At 41.7% G+C, this 20,637-nt stretch overlaps 1 protein-coding gene across 1 annotated transcript in view; it reads left to right on the top strand.

The window, feature by feature from the left end:
• Nucleotides 1-17,047: 17,047 nt before the first annotated feature.
• Nucleotides 17,048-20,637, top strand: part of SOX6 (SRY-box transcription factor 6) — a 371,963-nt gene continuing 368,373 nt past the window's right edge. The window contains exon 1 of the mRNA XM_048947792.1: nt 17,048-17,179. The gene's annotated coding sequence lies outside the window, so the exon portion shown is untranslated. The remainder of the gene's footprint in view (nt 17,180-20,637) is intronic.

Raw genomic sequence — 20,637 nt, 5'->3', positions numbered from 1 at the left:
CAGGGGAGATTCAGGCTGGACATTAGAAAGTATTACTTTTCAGAAAGGGTGGTCAGGCACTGGAATGGACTGCCCAGGGAGGTGGTGGAATCACCGACCCTGGGGGTGTTCAAGGAAAGACTGGATGTTGTGTTGAGGGACATGGTTTAGTAGGAGCTATTGGGAATAGGTGAACGGTTGGACTGGGTGATCTTTTAGGTCTTTTCCAACCTTGGTGATTCTATGATTCTATGATTCTATGTTTGAAGCAGAACAAGGATGTTGCTCAGAGATTACAACATGGAGACAAGAAGTGAAGCTTTGCCTAAAGTCATGTTCTGGCCTGGTGTTGAATGTGGGGGCAGGTTTTCATTTCCATATTTCCATGAGCGTTTTGACTTTCTGTGAGAGCACTGCACTACTGATCGCTTTTACTTTGACTTTCATAAAACCAGTAGCTTTTGCCATGAAGGCAAGAAGTAGGGTTAGAGGCATAGCAAAGGAAAGAGAGCACTGACCCAGGTGTATCAGAAAGGTTATAAAGCACTCAGAACTTCAGTCCTGTGCCCCTCTTCTTATAGCAGACACTAATTTCACTTGCAAGGGCTACGGTGCTGCACATTGTTTTTACTTATGCAGGTATCGAGATGATAAATTTTAAAGCCAAAGGTATCTCTTTTATTCCTTCAGGCTGAAGAGAAAATTTTAGTTTATGTGATAGGCTTATGTTACAAATTTGCTGAAGAAATTTTTTGATTGTTTGCTTTATGTACCTATAGTTAAAGTCATGACTGTATTTTCCTAAGGAAAGCCTGAATGAACAGCCCACTAATAGGTAATGAGTGTGCTCAAACAAGGAATTTTTTTCTTCTTTCAAAATGTTTTGATTTCATCCAGCAGTGCACACATGTATCTGTCTATACACTATAAATGTATTTGTCTTCCTGTGTCTCTGTGAGTGTAAGCATAGACACATGCACACAACACTGAGAATGTGAATGTATGTATAACCTTGTGCAATAATTTAATGGAATTTTATAAATTCTATGTTATATATTTCTTGTTAGGTGTGAATGGCTAAACTAGGAATTAAGGATGTAATGAGTTGGGATTAATTCTAACAATTAATTTTCCTTGTCACACTTGTGTGATTTGATTCTGAGATGGCAAAGGAAACTTGATGTAATAGTTTCTTCCTTAACTCACTAGATGCAAACTTGTTACTATAAGCATTCTTCTGTACACATTGAGTGAAAGCAAATTGTTAGCAGTGAGTAAGGGAGAAGCTCACATTGTGTTCTTGGCAGGTACTGCTTCAGCCTGGCTTTTTAGCTTATTGATGAACAGATTTTACTTTAAAGTGTGTAGGTGTCCTAAATATCTTATTTATCTTGATCTGAGTTTTAATAATACCTAGGATGTGCAGAAAAGCGAGGAAAGCCGTATGTATGCAGACACCAATGGAGGAGTGAGAGGTGCTAGAGAACAATGTAGCAGGGCCTGCTATAATGGGATGCATTTGAGGGTAGGAGTTTCTGCTCTCTGGTAATTTCGTAAACCTGCTAAAATGACTGAATTTATTGTGTAGGAGACATAGAAACGTAGTTTGAATGTTGAACTGTTGAGCATCTGAAAACAGATAAGTCTTAAATATTCAGTGAAGGTGGTTTTGTTGTTTGTAACTTACACTGCTCTTGGATAGCAATATAATTCATTTCATTCACAACAAAACTGTAATATCTGCAGCATTACTAAAAGAACAATTGTTTTTGAAATACCGTGTATCCCTGATGGTGAAAAGTAGGTAAGGAATTTCAAATCTAAGATTACTGATTACTGACTTTGAAGTATGTTATACTATATTGCAGAAAATGAAAATTGAAACGAGTTGGGTGAATATTATTGTGTAGCTTCTTTCTGCAATCCTGTCTAATGACATTTCTGTGTGCAATAGATACTTTGAAGCAAGAGAGGAAGTAATTGATAGTGAAATTGTTCGCTTGATTTATAGACCAGCTTTCCAACTCTACTTCATAAACTTCTGGCCAGAAAAATGACTTGATTTTTTTTCCCCCCAGTAAATGCTAATATAATAAAGCACGGTGCCGACCAGAATTATGTGTATGTGATATTTTTACATGCTATGAGAAGCAGATTGGAACCATAACCATTTCCATTTTAACATGTAAAAATGCAACTATTGGATTTTTTAAATTACTTTAAAATTGTGAGATATCAAAAGACAATCTACAGTAGCTACAAGTAATTTCATTAAGAATTCTGAACTTCAAGTGTTCAGTCTTATAGTTCATGAGAAATGTACGGTGCATCTGCAACTTGAAAGCACTTTTAATAGTTGTACAGGGAAAGATTCTCAAGCCTCGTATAGGACAGCATGCCTGCAAAGTGAACCTTCAGTGTGGAATATTTTGAAGTTTACACATTACCTGTAAGCAAAGTAACCTAGTTCATATTCTTGCATTGTAATTAATTGACTTGTGCATCTTGGTGACCATTTAGAAAAGAATAATTTGTTTGTGTTTCTCTTTGTTGTCCAGGGATTTTGCCTGTGGTGTGTTTTTCCACAGGACTATTTAAATTTTGAGAGTGAGCTGAACATTGACTTCAGTCTGTTAAAAAATAATTATAATAATAAAAATACAACCCCAGTATTCAATGTCCTGTCATACTGTTTATCTTACAGTTTCTTTTATAAGGCAGTTTATACTCACTGCATTGGTAGGCGTTGCAAACCTCAACTTCTCTATGGGTTTTGTTTTGTATGAATTGCCTTTTTTTTCACTGATCCACCCATGAATTCTCCTAATGACTACCATCCAATAAAGAGGATATTTCATGCCACAAACTCATCCTGAAAAGAGATCAGTGATCTCTCCTGACTAGTAAGAATCTTTAAATTTTAGGTATGAAACACTTTATGCTTTTGGAATACTACGTGTGATCTAGTAATTAAGGGTGGTTATTTCGTAATTGTGTTATGGTGATGTTTTCTGTTTGCATATCCTAATTCAGTGTGATGGTAGGAATGTGGAGGAGTATGCCAGGTTGGATAATCGTGTGCTACACAGCGTGGGGAATTGCAAAACATTGCCTGAACAACTGTGGAGACAGCAGCCCAGGATTGCCTCAGTGGCACGCACTTGTATACCAACATGCTGATTAAAAGAGCTAGAACTCTGTGATGATTGACTTAGACAAGAATTACATTGTATATGTTAGAATACTGAAGATAGGAAAGGCGTTCTGTGGTTCTTATATTCTCATTTTTATGTCTTATCGTCTTTCTGCTGTTCAGATGAAACTGTGCATTTTCTTTTTTTTTTCTTCATAAACAAATGAAAAAAGCCAGTCCTGCCTCTGTGACAAATTCCCTAAGGAAAAATCTAATTAAAGCTGATCTAATCTAATTCGACCACTAGGTGCGGTTGAATCCTTGAATCCTCGAGCTGTGCTCCTACAGGCAGTTTGAGCTCAACTGACGTGATCTGCTTGGCAAAATTGAATTGGTCTTGAAGATTGTTACCAAAACTCCACAAAGAAAACAGACCAGAAAGGAATGGGGTTTACAGGTGTTTTTAAGATCATATCATTAAAGCCCGTGTTTCATTTCCCCAGATTCAGAAATACTGTCCTGTTCTCCTGATTGCTATGTATTTTCCATTATCAGGATGTTTTCTGCTTGCTAACCAAGATAAGAATAGGTATATAAATATCCAAATGGGATTGAATCAACTAAACTTTGTTTCTACGGCCAGCAACCAAAGCTTCAGAGGGCTGATTCCTTTCCTTTCCTCACCTCCCCACAATGGTTGTACACAGCACCAGGGAAAGTCCCACATTAAAAGGTTTCTGAGAAACTTTTATTTCTGGAAAACTAGAATCCTAGAATTGTCCAGTTCTAAAAACTGATGGATTGCATGTAAATTGCTTCTGATCCCTTTTCTCTTTGAATTCCTTTGACAGCTCTTTCCCAGCTTTTCCCCTTGACGTATCACTTTATGCTGTCTGCTGCTGTCCTCCAGAAGCAGGCATTTTGATCCCATCTTGTGTTAACTATTAAGGTACCTTGCTGCTCATACTGAGCTTTCTGGAATCTTTTTATGCTCTGGGGTCATTTATACACAGCTGATAATCCCTAAGTTTTCAGGAAAGGATCTACAGCTCTTGTACTTCAGTAAAGGAAAATACTACAACAGTGGGAGCATAAACGTGTATGTAAATACTACTTTATCCTACTTAGATGTAGAGATAGCCTGCAAGTTAATGTGTGTTCTTAGCACTAGAGATTTCACAATACGAAGTGTCACTGCTGCCTGTTACAGTCCTTCCCTATGAGCACTCATGACAAGTCACACAGTCATCACAATTTTTTAGTCTTTTCACCCGTTTTCCTCTAACTCAGTGATAGTTTTAGCTTCCTTCCAACTAGTACGGGCTGCAGATAGACAAACTAAACCTAGTAATATCTTTTTATTTACTTATGTACTTTGCACACATAAACTGCTCAAATATCTCAGTGGTCTGAGTCAGTCTGTGTGCAGCTGGCTTGCTGATCTAATCAAAGTTACTTTCAAATAGACGGTTCTCTTTCAGGAATTAACATGCCAACCCTTTATAACCTCTCTTTGGTTTTTGTCAATTGGCAATTTCCAAAACTTTAAGAAAATTCATCTTTTACAGACATTTTTATATTTTTCATAGTATTGCTACTGTAGCCATCATAGGAGACATTGCTCCTTTTATTTATAGAGTGAATGCTATATTAGAAATTTTGTTAATTTTATTTCCCTGCAAATAAAGATTTTTCTACCTCCTTTTGAATTCAGTTTACCATTATTTGATCATGTCTTACACAGTTGTCCTTAAAACTTAAGCTAGGGTCAATTTGTTTGTTCTGAGAGCCTATATATCCTCAAGTGATAAAAGATTCACATTTTTGTGGATGCGGGATGGCAAAGTTGACGTGCCTGCATAGAGAAAAGAAGTTCAGTCTACAGCAATGTTAATTCTGGCCCAATGCTCACTCCTGGTTTGCTCTGTCTCAGAGTTTTCCAGTCCTTCTCAAGCTGTCTCCACCTTATCTTCTCATCTCAAACATTTATTTGTTTTAGTTGTCTAAAAAAAATACACAGAATAATATGTTTTATAATGATATGGAATCCAGTGAACTAAAAATAATGCTTTCAGAAGCCAATGCTAGTGTGTTCCTGTCAGCCCAAAAATACACTGTGAAGGCTTAGAAAGTGGAAATTCACTCAAAAATGTGGTCTGTATAGCTCCAGTATTCAAGTCAGGAATGATTTGTCCTTGCCTATTACATTCTACAGAAACTATGCTACAGAACTTTAAGACCATGGTGGTTGTTTTTGTTTTTTTTTTTTTCTTGCTTCTGTCTCTTTCAGTGTGCAAGTAAGCTTCTTGATTTTATTCCTTGTTTTTCTTTGGCATCTTGGTGATTTAAACCCTATATACGTACTCATTCTATCACAGTGTTTTCAGAGAAAGTGCAGAGGTTTTAGAGGAAGCTTGTAAGTGGTCAGGCTGGCTCTGGCTCCAGGTCCATCACAGCTGGAGTTGATCTAAGTTTGGGCTGCCTTGTCCTCTCTTCTATTGCCTCTGGCTCTGTGTTTCCACCTTCTCCATTGTGCTGGCACTAGTTCTTGTGTGATCATTCTGTGAATTGCTCCTTGGAGCAGATCTGGTTGAAAAGTTTTTTTGTTTGGTTGTGCATTTCTTTTTTTAAAGAAAAACCCCAACTTCTGTGGGGTTAGCTTCCAGACAAGTCACCTCCCTGAACTGGCTCCTGCACATTTGTGTGGGTGTTAGTGCTGATGCAAGGGAAAGAACAGAAATGCTTAGTTGGTAGAGAAAGGATGGGAGGCAAGACTATGTTAACTGAACATTTGTCTGTTTAACGTGCCACAGGATCACACCAGCAGGCTGCAGTTCCACTCTTCCCTTCAAGCTAAGAGTAGCAGTATGATCTCCATACTAACATCCATTCACTCTCTATCTCCTTTTGTGTCAGCAGTAGCTTTTGCGAAGCTGCTTTCAAATCACAACAGCTCCTCTTCCACAATCCAGATCTATTTCTTTAACTGAGTTAATATTAGTGCTGGTAGTGAGGGTGAAGCCAAGAAGGTAAATTCTTTGATGCCAGCCATCAAGCCACATAAAGTAAACATGGAACTGCAGCTTGTGAAGTATAGCTATTAGATTTTACAAATTAAACTAATTTGCTTAGCCTTGATGTCACTTTGAAGAAGGTTTTTCTTGAATGAAATATTGTTTTCCCCATCCCTTCCTTCAACACATGACTTCCAGATAAAGTCTTTTTGCAGACACCTATGGGTTTTTGTCAGTACACAGCCCAGATCTGGTGTGTTTCATATTCCAGAAGTTGATCGTGTGTCTTTATACACCCGTATGTATTTCTATTTGTATTTAAATAGAAAAATGAGAAAGCAATACAGTTAAGGTAAGGAATGCTCTAAAAGATTTTCATGTAAGAATAATTTCATATGCTTACCTGAAGTGTGCATTTACCCATAGGGAAAGATTAGGTAGATCTACATAGAGCGTAAACGATCAGTGTTCCTTTAGCATTTTACACAATTGAAGGTCTACCACATGGTTCATATTCTAGTCACACAAAGCAGAGGAATTACACAAGGTAAATGCTGAATCTAGTCAAGGGTTGCAATACTCATGCAACTCAGAATTCTTTTCACCTACTTTAATCACTAAAATATGGGTATTTTGTTTAAATTCATAGTTGCTTTTGTCAGAGGAAAGGATAGGCCAGACAGTGGGCAGTTTTTCTTTTCTACATAGTTAATTATGTGCAGAACAGGACAATATTGAAAAAAACCTCCTATTTTGTTATGTTGGCCCACAAAGTCAGGAGCAGATGTTGGTGGTACAGTAGTAGAGGCTGAACCTTCCTGCTACTATTCCATTGTATTTTGTTGCTGCATGGCAGATGGCAGCAGAGGGGCAGTCTTACAAAATGGCATCTGACATGGAAGTACAAGTGAAGCAAAGGTTGGAAAAAATGACAACCACTGGCATTCATTAATATTTGCTGAATGTTTCTGGAGACCAGCCAGTGGATGTGGGCACAGGGAGGCAGTTGGTGGTGCATTTCAGCAGTGCTGACAGTGGGTCTCCCCCACTGGTGCACATTTTTATGAGCTTGTCATGAAGGCTGTTGTTGATTGCTGGTGAAAATGCATAGATAATGGTGGTGACTATGTTGAAAAATAGTGTTTTGTAGCTGAGACTTTGCTTCACCAAACAGTATTATTGTGCTCCTTGCATCTGTTGTAATTTCCATAGAAATAAATAGGAGGCTTTACGTTCAGAGTGGCCTACATAATTTCCTGAAGTTATCTGAGTTATAACTAAGCCCCGATGTTGGTTTGTCATATGCACAAATTTTCTTCTCCCGTAAGTGTAGAAAAGCTTTGCAAGACTGGCAGCTTTTTCTGTATTAAGAAACTTGTGTTATTCCATCAGCTTATCAGTTACTCTTTCTGCAGACAGAACAGCATCTATTCTAAAGAAGCTATGAATGATAGAAGTGACGCTGATTTGATCCAGGAAGAACTTTTCAGCAAGTATCTGAGAAAGCACATTGTTTCTGACTTCTTCACGAAAAAAGAAAGGAAACACAGTGCTGGAAATTTCATTATGGGTTGGAAATATCTTAGTTATTGAACAGGGCTGTTAGTTTTGTCCAGTGAGTGTGTTCACAAAACTTCAGTAAATTCTGTAAGGAAAAAAAACTGGTGTAAAGCTCTTCCTGGCTAATAATGTAACATCCTCAGAGTAACCATACTAGAAAAATTGTCTCCAAACCTTAAGAAGTAGCATCTTAAGGGCAAAAGTCTAAATCTGAATGTAAGTATAAAAGCTGGAAAAGATTGAACATATGCGATTTCCCACCAGCACAATATTAAATGCAATTATTTTCCTTCTGCTAAAATCTTGAATATATCTTGCAACACAACCTCAAAGAGTCCCCTGCTGCTGTTGATTATAGTGAATCCCACTTCCTGCCACCCAGTAAGTCTTTGCAATTTTCTCTTTTTCGCCACCCTGTGGAGATAAATAATGTATATTAATGTGAAAATATCAACAGTAAAATCCTTTAATATTCTCCACAAAATAAAACTTTTCTCTAAATCAAAGGATTCCTATCTTTCACTAATTTTTTTAGCAAAAAGAAACAAGTTCCTCATGCAAAGGCTTTGAAAAGTTTGAATCCCACTCTTAGAAAACAAGTGTGCCAAACACTCTGTGAAAGAGAGCTGGGGTTTTTAGAATCTGAAGTTCAAGAATTAAAAAAAAGGGATTCAGTATGATATACTACATTTAGAGCACCTATTTTATTCTTCTCCTATCTTTCTCTGTCATTAAATAGGCCCTAATGAATTCTTTAACATAGAACCTTGGAAAGTACATGACAATAGATATATTTTGTTACTCCTTTGGAACTGCTACCTGTGCTGAACATGGTGGTTATGCAGGATATTTTACAGAATGTTCATCACACGTAGCCTCGATAGCTGTGTACACATTCAAATCTGATACATTGCTAATTCCACAGTCAACTCTCCCTAATTTTGTACATTGAAAGAATAACAATTTTTCCTTGCAATTACAAGTTCTGGAAAGGAAAAGCAAAAGCAGAAGTTGTGACAACTTGAAAATATCTTCGGATTCCAATACCTGATTGAAAAGTGACTATACTAAAGAAGCTAATAACTTCTGCTCATAAGAGGTGGGGATTTGCAGGTGGTGGCCCCATGGTTGATTCCATAGTGTTTTCCTTTTGCTCATCATAATTGTATTTTAAATCCCAGCTTCTGTGAGCAAGAGCTTCCTATGCTGAAGGCTGTGAATGTTTCCATTTTTATTATTATTTTTTTTTAAATCAAAATGTTCACCTTGGGCATGCCTTTCTGTTGCATAAATTAGAAAGCTAATTGAAACACATGTTAAGAACAGGAAAGGGAAAGAAAAAAAAAAAAAAAAGGAAAACCATAAGAGCAGAAACCTTACTCACAGACATTTTAGATGTTTAAGAAAAAAACCTAACCAGTCTCTATTATTAAAATACCATGGAATTAAAATAATGCCAAAATACTGAGAGGCAAATTGTGCCTCTCTGCTCTCGGGTTGTGGCAGGCAAGAATTCAAGGACTCGGCCAGGAGGCTAATTTCTGTGGGAGGAGGGGAGTAAGAAGGGAGGATACCTTTTGTGTCTCTGAGCTTAGGAAGCTGGCACCAGAAAAAAAACAGGCAGTGATGATATGGATTGTATTAGTTGTTGTGGTGCTTGGCATGAGTGCAGTGCCAGCACAGGCTGTTTCAGGCTGAGATAGATGTTGCTTCCTTTGTTTGTCCTTATCTCCCCTATCAAATACCAGCTGCTGAGAAGGTATTTTCCCCATGGTGTTTTTTAAAAGGTACACAAAATATTTTCAGTAGTGCCTTGCTGTTACATTTCTGTGTAAATAATGTTATTTGTAACGTGTGTAAAAATCCATCCAGTCAGGAATGTTTGCTATTTTCTGCCCCAATTCTATAAACGTTTATATGCACGTTTTTAACCATGAACAGTCTCTGTTTAGGTGTAGTATGGCTGTATCTGCAAGATGGGAACTTGACCTGCTTTGAATATATACGTTTTATATACATAGCAATTTTACTCCAAGAGAGTAGCCTATAGATGGGAACTGAATTGTTTGAGTCTGTCAAAGAAATTAAATCAGGCTGCCTAACATAAATTAAGTATTTTTGTACTTCAGTGCCATATATTCATTCATAACTGAGCAAATAATAGAAATAACATAAGCACTAACAGAAGTGAGAATTTATTCAGTGTCTGAGGTAAGAAAAACAAAACCAACTTGGATGGTGGTAGCACGTTGTTGATTTATGGGTACATTTATGGTTAAAACTAAAGGTTTTTTTTGAATTATTTTACATGGCACAAAGAGGTTTTTGTTCGTCTTGAAAATGTAGGTATGATAAGATAGCCCAAATACTTAACATCAAGTTGGCTCTGCATCCTTGTGCATCTACCAGAGTGCTCTCATAGTGCAGTGTGTAGTCCTCCTAGTGTGTCTCACATGGGTCTTCAAGGATGTGAAGCCTGAGCCTCGTTACTAACTTGCATGGGTATTTTTACACGTTATCTATTCCATCAACTTCGTTCCTGATAGTGCTGAGGTTTATGTGCCTGGAATTACACAGAGTGAATAATTCTATTAGATTAAATGGGACTGCTACAAATGTGTGAAGTGAAACGTGCGTGTGAGTCTTTGCAGAACTGGGACTTTTAATGGGAATCTCATTATGCATAAATATAATTAATGTGAGGAGTCTCTTATGGATTATGTCTCCCAACAATCTCACTCCATGTAGAAAAACAGGATAGGAAGATGAAAAGTCCAGAAAGGATAGGCCCGGCTTTTCTGAAACATATGCCTACATTTGCCTGCATCCGATATAAGCAGATAGGGATCTGCCTAAATGGAGCTTGAGGCACTCATTCTTTGCATTTCTTTTTTGCTCAAGTGACTTGGTGTAAGTGACTTGTTCAAAAACACGGTAGGTTTGTAGCACAGCCAGGAATAGAACCCACATCTCCTGACTCACAGTTAGAGACCAGACTTCTTAAATTTATGTGACAAGTCCGTTTGCCACGTTTCTATGTGAGAGCGATTCATAACGTTGCTACCTTCCAGTGTTCCATATATTTTTTAATATGATCGCATTCAATAAAGGTGTCGAACTGAATATGGTCTCATCCTGCATAGCTGCAGAGCATCTGGCTTATACAGACAAATGGTTTCCCACCAGAAAGGAAAACTCAGAACTGTAGATTTTTAATGCACAGATCTCATGCTATTGCAGTGTTAAGAAGTCCTTGTTGTTATGAATGTGCATTATGAGTATATTGTACACAGTCCTGGTATGCAAATGTGTAGCATTCAGAGAAGTGAAATAATTCTGTGTTATTATTATCTTTGTAAATTGCATCTTAAGAGTTTGTTGAGGACTTTATGACGGCAGTTTTCTATAGTCACAGCCATACAGCGCAAAGTGTTTCTTTCATTATTAACAATAACTGAGCCAATGAAAATGCTTTTAAATATACACCAGACAAGCAGTTATCCAGCTCTTCCTTCTTACCATCCACAAACCATCTTTTAGCATCTTATAAACCAGCATGTAAAATAGCTTTGTAAACATCTGCTTTTCATTGTTAATTGTCAGGGAAAACTAGAGATTTAAATGCTGCTTTTGTAGCATTCCTTAATCCTATCAGAAAGGCTAGCTGTAGATGCTTCTCCTCTCTCACTGCAAATAGCTTCTTCAGGCTGATTTTTCTTCTTCTTTTTTTAATGTTTTCCTTGTCTTCCCCCCCCTTTTAGTTTTGTTTTTAATATTGATAGTTTCCATTTACTTACAAACAGCTTGTTTCACGTCTCACTTAGAAAGGTCTTGCATATTCTAATCTGTGCAGCAAGTCAGTGAATTTAAACAAAATATACACTATGTAATTATTGATTGCCATGTAAGAATGGCTGAAAACGTACATTTTGTTCTCTAGGATGTGCTCAGTATTTTTTTTTTCATATAGAAACTATGGGATTAGGTATCATGTCATATATGCAATGTGAGAACAAGAGTGTATGCTGACGCTGTCTATAACGGCAAAAAGAAATAAGTAAATTTTATGCTGCTAAAAAACAATTATGAGATTAAAAAAAGCCAAACCACTGCCTTTATTTTGGTTAGCTTTTCTGTTCTAATAATCAAGTCATTAATGGCAGTTGAATGTGTCTGGCAATAATTTACCTAAGGTAGCATTCATAACACACAGTAGCTGCATTCTACAGGAAAAATAAATCTATTCATATTACATTTCCTACCCCTAAAGCTTCTTTTTTTGCTATTGTATTATGGTTCTGGATTTGTAACAATTTTGACTTTTTGATTTTTACACAAAGGGACCATTCGTGATTTGAAATTATTTTGTATATTATAGTTCTTCAGACAGAAATCTTTTTTCTTTCCTTTTCTTTTTTTTTAACATATTTTGTCCAAATCTGCTGCACTGGGAAATGATTTTCAGTCACAGGCTGAATTTTCCTATCTTTCGTCTTTTAAACTTCAGTGCTTTTTGAAGTGAAAGTCTCCTAAACTAGTTTCTCTGGCTGTGTGCTGGATTACACTTTTAACAGTAATTTAGAACTCTTCCTGTTTTGTTAATTAATTAATGATTGGAGGCTACAGTTACTCGCTTGTATTTTCTATTCCCGCTTTTCTATATTTACTTCCATAACTTCTCAAAAGATTTGTTACACAGACCTCAGCATCACTGCATGTAAAATTAATTGAAATGACATATTGTCCCAGTTTCTATGACAACCATATCATGATGCCGATGCTCTCAAAAATTTATAAACTGCAATTTCAACTATGCTAATAGCACCGGGCAGAGTTAACATTTATTTACTTAATATTCTTAGTAGAATTAAGCTTTCAGTACTTGATAAAAAGCAAACCTGAGAACAAGGTGTATTTCAGCCTTTTCCATTTGCTTGATGTTGGTGTTTTTGAAAAGGAGTTCTAATTGTTACGAGAACGTTTCTTAAAACCTAACTGCGATACACAGTGGTGATAAAGAGCTCGTGACAAACAGAACGTATATCATCAGTCACAAACTTTTAAATCCAACATCCCAGAACAACAGCTACAGTGTAATTTGCTGTAACTGATTTACAGATAGTCTTGTTTTGCTAGGGAATACTGTGAGCCCACGTATTCCTGTTTCTTTTGTCCTAGATGCTAATCCTCACATGTTTGTGACACGAGTACCGATGCACTTACACAAGTAAAGCCACAAGAAGGAGAGTCTGCGTGACCAGACACAGAGCTATAAGCCCACTTACAGTATCTACTTATGTTACTGCCTTATTTCATTGTAAATGCTGAAAACCTTCTGCCTTGTAGCATGAATTATTTTTTTCCATATTAAATACATACTTTCAGTATAATCATTCCATCAATCTGCAGGCTTTTAGAAGTTAGCTGATTTTAGCAGTTTGACAGGGAACTCTATTACTCAAGCAACACTCACATTGGAATCAAGGAGTGTTTTACTTGAGTAAAAGATTTAGGAGCAATGTAAGATGCCTTATTCAAGTTACTTCGTAATTACAGATTGCAATGACTTAAAAAATAGTGAATTTTGCTTTCAAAACATACTTATTTTATTCAGTATAACTTGCACTTATTAAAAAAGTGTGTTTTATAGTCCAAATTCATGCTTCTCGTGTATAAGACTTATTGATCATTGATTCAAATAGGAAATAAAACACCTTGATCTTCCAGTCATTTGTCTTAGGAAGATTCCAAAGCAGTCGAGTCACATTTACTGTATTTCAGTCTTAAATTTGATATTATGCTGAGGAAAAAAATCATATAAATGAATGTTCAAATATGTTGAGATCATGTCGCATTTTAGTTTTTAACAGTCTGAACACTTTCAGCAGTTCCTACCCAGTGTTCCCGGCTCAGTAAGCTATATTAAAGCACGCTTGGAAAGATTTATACAGTGCTTTGCTTCTTAGCTGAGTCTGGTGCAAGAAGTTACTACTGCATGTTTTGGTTAGGAATCGTGAAGTGTTCTTAGGGGTGATCAAAGGGAGGAGGTGGCCACCCCACCCATGCAGTGTGCCATGTACGTATAACCCTCGTGCAGAATGGGGCAGGCCAGGACGGCTTCGTGCCCCCGGAGCTCTGTGGAGACGTTTTCACCTTTGCCGTTGATATTTTCTGAACGGTTTATCCATTTTGGCATCACTGTTTTAATGTTTTTAACAAGAAGTATGCACTGCACATGCACAGGGCTTGAACTTGTGAGGGGAACAGCCGGCAGTGGCTTAGGCCTCTCCTAAACTCACGGGAACATCTTAAAAACAATGCATTTTAAAAATGCACAGCAGTAGTCATATAAAATATCAAATCACTGGCAATCCTAAGTACTCAGTTTATTTCTGTTCATGTGTCATATGTATGTGGCTTGGTGACAACGCACTTATTTGTAATGTGGGCCAGTCCGCAGGTCAAAGGCAGCTTTGTGTTTTTATTATGGCCTTTGGATTTTTTTTGGTTTTTACATAGTATCTTGTTTGTAGTGTAGTAGTTAGGTCGGGAACTTTAAAAATATACTCTGGGCTGCCATGTAAGATAGCACTAGTGTGGACTACAAGGAATCCTCAGCACATGCTTCCTCCCAGCTCCTCAAAAAGGGGTTACAGTGCTTCTGTGTCCTTCCCCTTGTGCAAGGCATGCTCAACTCTCCGTGAGGCTGGGGCCGATGGTGCAGCCCCACAGGTGTGTGTGCAAGGAAGCGGGGCTGTGGGATGGATGGATGGATGGATGGATGGATGGCTGCCATCCATGGTGGGTATCTCCTGCACCGCTCCCACTGGCTGATGAAAACAGATGTTTGAAATCATCTTTCATCTTGGAACGCTTTTATGTACGTTAACTGTGTTCTATGGTCACCCTGTTATACAGAGATGGCAGTAGAGAAACGATCAAGTTGACAACGAGACAAATCCAGGTGATAGCTGAAAGAGCCAGAATGGGAAGAGCATTTCATTGGAAAATAGCACTCTCGTGATTCATTTGCAGAACTTAGTCTGCCAAAGCAACTCGTAGCCAAGAGCTGAGTGACTTCAGCTTTGCCGGCGCAGTTAGCGCCCTGTTGGTGACGGGACACTGGGCGTGATGAATGCTTTCCGGTGCTTTGGGAAGAGCATCGATCCTAGCAGCTGCTGAGTCCCCGGGCAGCACACCTTCCCAGCTCAGGGCTCCTTGCGAGAGCAGGGATGGGAGCAGCAGTGCGTGGCGATACGCTGTGCTCCCATCAAACAGCACTTGTCTCCTGCTGCTGCTTGCTGTAGCTTCCTTGTGCCTGGAGCGTGCCCAGGAGTCTCCTTGTGCTGAGCCTTGCCCGCAACTTGAAACGGTGTCACTCCAAACACTGCTTGTGAGACTAACAGCTTAGTCTTTTTTCTTTCTTTCTTTTTTAATCTGCCTTCTATTATACGAATCGCGTGTAGATTACTAACCTAGCCTGTGATTTGACATCCCTGGGAAGACCTGCGAAGTTAAACCGCCGGGAAAGCCCGGGCAGCGGGAACGGCCTGCGTGTGCCCGAGGACGGGACCGGGCCGTGCGAGGCAGCGACAACGGCAGCGCGGCCCGGAGCCCTCGGGGAGCTGCGAGACAGCGGGCGGCCAGGGGGCAGCGGGACGGCCGGGAGCGGCCGGGGCTGCTTCCCGCTGGCCGAGGATCGCGTGGGGCCGCTCCTCTCCGCCAAGAGGCAGGCGGGCAGGGAATACCCTTGGCTTTTTTCTTCGCTTTGTGCTTGCCATTTCCATGCCTTCGATTCCACCCTTCTTTCTCTCGCCCTCGTGTCCGTGTGCGTGCGGGGGCCCGGCCGACGCTCCCACGGCGGAGTTTCCCGGCCCCGCGCCCGCCGGCAGCGGATTCTTCGATGACTTTCGCGCTGCCGCTACCGCTGTTTGTTTTGCTTTGCGAAGTGCTAATCCGAGAGCTCCTTGGCAGGCGGCGGCTCTCGCTGCTTTATACGTGCCGGCCTCACGGTGGCGTTTTAAGCACGTAAACAAAGCTCGAGTGAGCGGAGAGGCAAGCGTGTTTTCTAGTTTACCTTTATTAGAATAACAGTTCCGTTAATGTTTTGGATAAATCAAAACTGCCTATTAAAGCGGTTCGAGTACAGGAGCTGCGCGATGCTCTGCGTCAGTGGAATGTGTTTGAATCTTCCCGGCCGGCACAAAGCCGCGCTGAATTAGAGCGCTCTGTGTCAGCGTCACGGCGCGGTCTCACCTGGGGTTGTTTTCCTTCCCCTTCTCTTTCTCCTCCCCTAGCCTCCCAGGAGAAGTTTACAAAGAATGCGATTGAAAGTGCAAAGCGGCAGATACCGACGTTAAACGCTGGCTTCATTTCAGTATAACGATCTGAGACACGGCCCCGTGCCGCCGCCGCCCTCATTAATACAGAAGCATGCCCCTGGGACCCGAGTCACCCGGAGAGAATAAACACAATATAGAGTCATCTTACCTCCGAGCCGAGAGCGCACCGTTAGAGGTAGGAGAGGGAGAAGTGCGGCCCTCCTCCGGCCCGGCTCGGCCGCTCTGTCGCGGGGCTCCGGCAGCGCTGCTGCTGCCGCCCGCCCAGCTGGGATCCGCTCCCCAGCGCGCTCCCCCCGCCCCCGGCAGGCAGTCCCCAAAGTCAGCCCAGCGCGAATCCGCGAGTCAGGGGCAGCGTTTCGAGTCAATCCTCGCTGCTGCGAATCCCCAGTGGTTTCTCTCCGCCAAAGCGTGGGACAAAATTGCCGCTCAGCCTGAGTTTTTGTCAGGCGTCGTTGGCGATCTAGCAGGTAAGGCGGCTGCTGGCTGCCGGCGATTCCCGCTGCACTTGCAGAGAGCGGCAGAAGCCGGTGGGAGTGTGGTCTGCTCTTCGTTAGGGAGGGGGGAACGGACCCTGGAGGTGATGCAGTGAAACACTTCGACTTCCTCGCATTGTGTTTGTCACAGATCACGGGCGCTCCGCTTCTGTAGCATTCACTTCAAGCATTCTCAAACCCAACCGGAATAAGTTCTGATCCTCCCTTTTAGTTTACATTGGGGTTGTCAAAGGATTAAATACATGAAACTTTATTTGACCGTGGAGTTTGCAGACCCTGGGATCCCTACGCGCTCTGGCCTTATTCTAATTCTATAGCGGTAATTACCCTTCGTTTCTTTAAGTGCAATAGATTTAGTGCCTTAGAGACTATGCACAGTTTGATTGAATTATTCATTTTTTTTTCTTTGGTGTAGACTGCATCTGGGGACTGATGTGACGTGTAGATTTTTTTTTTTTTTTTTTTTTTTTTTTTCAGGAACAAAGGGAATGTGGAAATGAAAGAGAGAGGGAGAGAGAGGCTGGCAGATGTGATGAGATGCGGTGAAGGTGTATCCAGCTTGGCACTCCCACTCCTCTCTTCTCCTCTCATTGCAGCCCTGGGTGACTCTCAGGCTAACACAAACAGCTTTTCTTCCGCAGCCTGCCCTCTGTCACTGTAAGTACAACAGCCTTCTCTTATCAGCATGCAAATTCCAGCCACTCACTACCTTAGCCTGGTGTTTGCACTTTAGATTTACAGAGGGGACCTTTAAAATGAACTTTCCTAGGCAGGAAGGGGTTTTCATGTCAAAGTTGCTTTTATTTTTCTTTGTAAAAGTTTATGTGGTTTTCCCTTTTTCTCTCTCCCACTCGCTCCCCCCCCCCCCCCCTCCCCCTTCTTATGGAACGGGGATATGAAGTGGGGAGATTGTTGCTGCGGCTTTTTCCTTCACCGTCAGGGTGATGCACAGTTTCAAGTGAAATTAAAACCTTCTTGTACCCGCTTCTGCCAGGACAATACATTGTGTTGGCAGATGACGCTCTAAAGAATTCAGAGGTTTTTGGTTTGTTCTTTTTTTTCAGTCAGATTCTTAGCTTAGGGCGTTACAAAATGCAAACGTCCCCTAAATTTTGAGAAGATCGCCAGAGGTACTTGTTCTATGGGAACTCGCATCAGCTGATGGTGTTGCTTATGGAGAGCTCTGCAGGGATATGCTTTTATCTTGTCTAACAAAACTTTCTCCCAGTCGGATGAACAGACTTTAACTTCTTTAGCTTTCTCTCAGATGCTGTTGATTATCTTGCAAAACTTTCTCTGAACATCTTTAACAAGCCTATAAAAAGTCTTCATTGTCGGAGAGTGTCAGCAGAGGGAACTTTGAAATATGCCTGTTAATTGTCCGGCATTTACTGGGGAGAGAGAGGAGTTTAGAATGGGGCGAATGACTTTTAAGGCGGCATTTCTCGCCCTTTGAATCAAAACTTCAGAAACTGTTCTACCAACTCCACAGGAGTTGTAGGTTTGCTCGTCTTAGCAAAGATGCGGTAAAACTCAACACACAGACAGGTTGCTTTGCTTGTCGAACGTTGCTTTACTTCTATGTGTTTAATGAAAGAGACGGCGCAAAATGCGCTGCCAGCTGTGAGCAGGTAAGTGCCCCGACGTGAACCGACAGGCTGATTCTTTTCCTCTGCGAGGACGCAGAGCAGCCCAGCATCCCTCCCAAACATCTGCCTGCGCTGGCTGCTGTGCCCGTCTCTAGCCTTAATGAAGAAAAGCGAGAGAAGAAATGTAAAATGGGGTCTCTAAACGCGTAGTAACGCTAAAAGTAAACGCGTTTGCTTGTTTCTCTGCACGTGCGTACGGCGGATGTTCACTTATGCAAACAAAGAGGGAAGCGCAATTATTCCTGTGCAGAGCACATACACGCACATTTGCATACAATGCCCACGGAATCCTCGTTTTCTACCGCGGAGAAGTTGTAACTGCGGCATTGTGTGCAGCATCTGTAACTTAATTGATCACACGGGGAAGCAACAAGCTAGAGAGTGTTACTCGCGCTCCGCCTGGGGACGCGGGCGCATCCCTGCGGTGCCCTGCCCCAGCCGAGTGGCAGCCCCTGCGCGGGGATTTCGGGAGCACGGAGGGATGCTTCTCTGCTTCGGATCTGGGTGGGCGGCTAAATCGTTCTGACGCCTTCCTTATCTCTTGTCCCATCGCCGCCTCGTACTTAAGAAGTTGTGCGAAGGAGGATGCTACCTTCGAGGATGTGTTTATTAGCTTTCTTCTGTTTTCCTTTAAAGGGAAAAAAAAGGAGCTTCCATTAACAAATCAACAGGGTAGCGAACTCGGGCGGGATGCTTCGTCCTTATATTCTGATTGCCTCTGTCTCCTTACAGAACTCGGATTTCTTGTGCGCCAAAGCTACCGGTCGTGCATAGTCAAGGTGTTTCCTTCACTCGCAGCAGGTTTACATGCGTTAGAAGGAAAATGCTACTAACCGGGCAGGGGGATTCTTACATTTAAAGATGAAAGAGGACGCAGCAGTATCTGGACAGGAAACTATTTCCTGTTGTTAAATCCATCCCGTAGATAACTGCAGCGAGGTGAATAGTTTGAACTAGCTGACCACAGGTGTATACAAACTCGGTATTTCCGATCTAACAAATTATTCCAGCTCTGAATTACAGGTTTTTAGGATCTTTTATTAAAATTAGAAGAATGTGTGGAAATTAGCTGCTATGCTCTCAGCCAGCTGATTTATGATGATGCTTTACTAGATGAATTTCAAGTTGTTTCAACGTGCTTGTTGCTTGCTGAGTAAGACTCGATTGCTCCTTTTATTGTAGTGAAATAGTCAACAAATCTCTTTTTAGACAGGTCTGCTGTTCTGAGAGGTTCTGACTTCCAACTCTTTTTTCCAGGGCTGGACCAGAGAGGGACAACAGCACCTAGGATAGCAGGGTGGGGGCTGCGATGGGCACTGCTCTCGCAGGGCTTAGAGCCTCGCATCTTAGCAAAATGAAATAGGGCCATGTCAGGTGTGCCATCAGAGTAATGCCCAATTTTCATCACGTCCTTATGAGGCAGGGTTCATTTGCAGGAGGGCTTCTGCTTCTATGCTAGCCTGCAGATTTCAGCTTGTGAGAGCAGGGAAGTGAAATCAGGCTTTCTCCTCGTCTTTTTGGCCTCTATAAGTTATGAAGCTATTTTAAAATTTAAAAGTTTCTCTGTTACTAACTGTTCCAGGCGCCTTCTGGAAAATGGGGAGAAAGTGCCAAAAATACAGAGATGAATCAACAACTTCTCTCTCTCTCATTTTGTGGGCTTGAGGTTGCTTTCCGCACTCCCATCCTAACAACAGTTTATCCTATAGGTGTGAATAATATCAAAAGAGGCAGACGTTAGCTCTGCAGAGCTGCTTGCCCACCTGATCTGCGGGCCCCTGACAGTTTGAAAGTCTCTTTTATGTTTACCTTTGGAATGTAAAAATGCGGGAGAGAGACTTTCTAGGCTCCGCAGCACACCGTGCCTCTGGCTGACTCTCCCTCATCTCCTCGGAGTTTTCCCCTTCCCGCTCCCGGATTTTCTCCCCGTTGGCACTCTCGAGGGAGAGTGAGTTCCTAAATCGGTACTCGAGTCCCTGGCCGTTGCCTTTTAGCAGGGACGTCTTCGTATATCGCCGCTGCCGGGAGCTCTCGGCATCACGGCGGGAGTCCGTCCGAAGTCAGCGTTCCCCGGCCCCTACCTGCCCGCCCCCATCAGTAGCGCTCACGTTCGTGCCTTCCTCTGAGCGCTCCGCGGAGCGCTCTGTGGGCTCCGAGCTCCTTCCGCCTCCCCTCCTCCGGGCTCCCGCAGCCCGACTCCCACCTCCCGCTGTAGTCATTTCTACTTCTGGTTTCGCTCGCTTTTTACTCCGGCCGGGCTGCGGGATCGGGCTCCTCAGAGCACCATCTATCTATCAGCTGTCATCGGGCTCTCGCGGAGCGCTTCCCCTGCGCGTCCCCGCTTCCCCGCCGGCCCGGCCCGCGTCCCGCAGACCGTCTCCCCCTTCTCCCCCTTCCCCTTCTGCTCTTTATTTTCACCCTCCCGGGCGGCGGCCGAACGCTGCCGCTCGGCGTGTGCCGGGCAGC

Source organism: Lagopus muta, chromosome 6 (assembly GCF_023343835.1).
Source record: "Lagopus muta isolate bLagMut1 chromosome 6, bLagMut1 primary, whole genome shotgun sequence".
Classification (NCBI taxonomy): Eukaryota; Metazoa; Chordata; class Aves; order Galliformes; family Phasianidae; genus Lagopus; species Lagopus muta.
The sequence above is the reverse complement of the archived record's forward strand: the minus strand, read 5'-3'. Positions and strand labels throughout refer to the sequence as shown.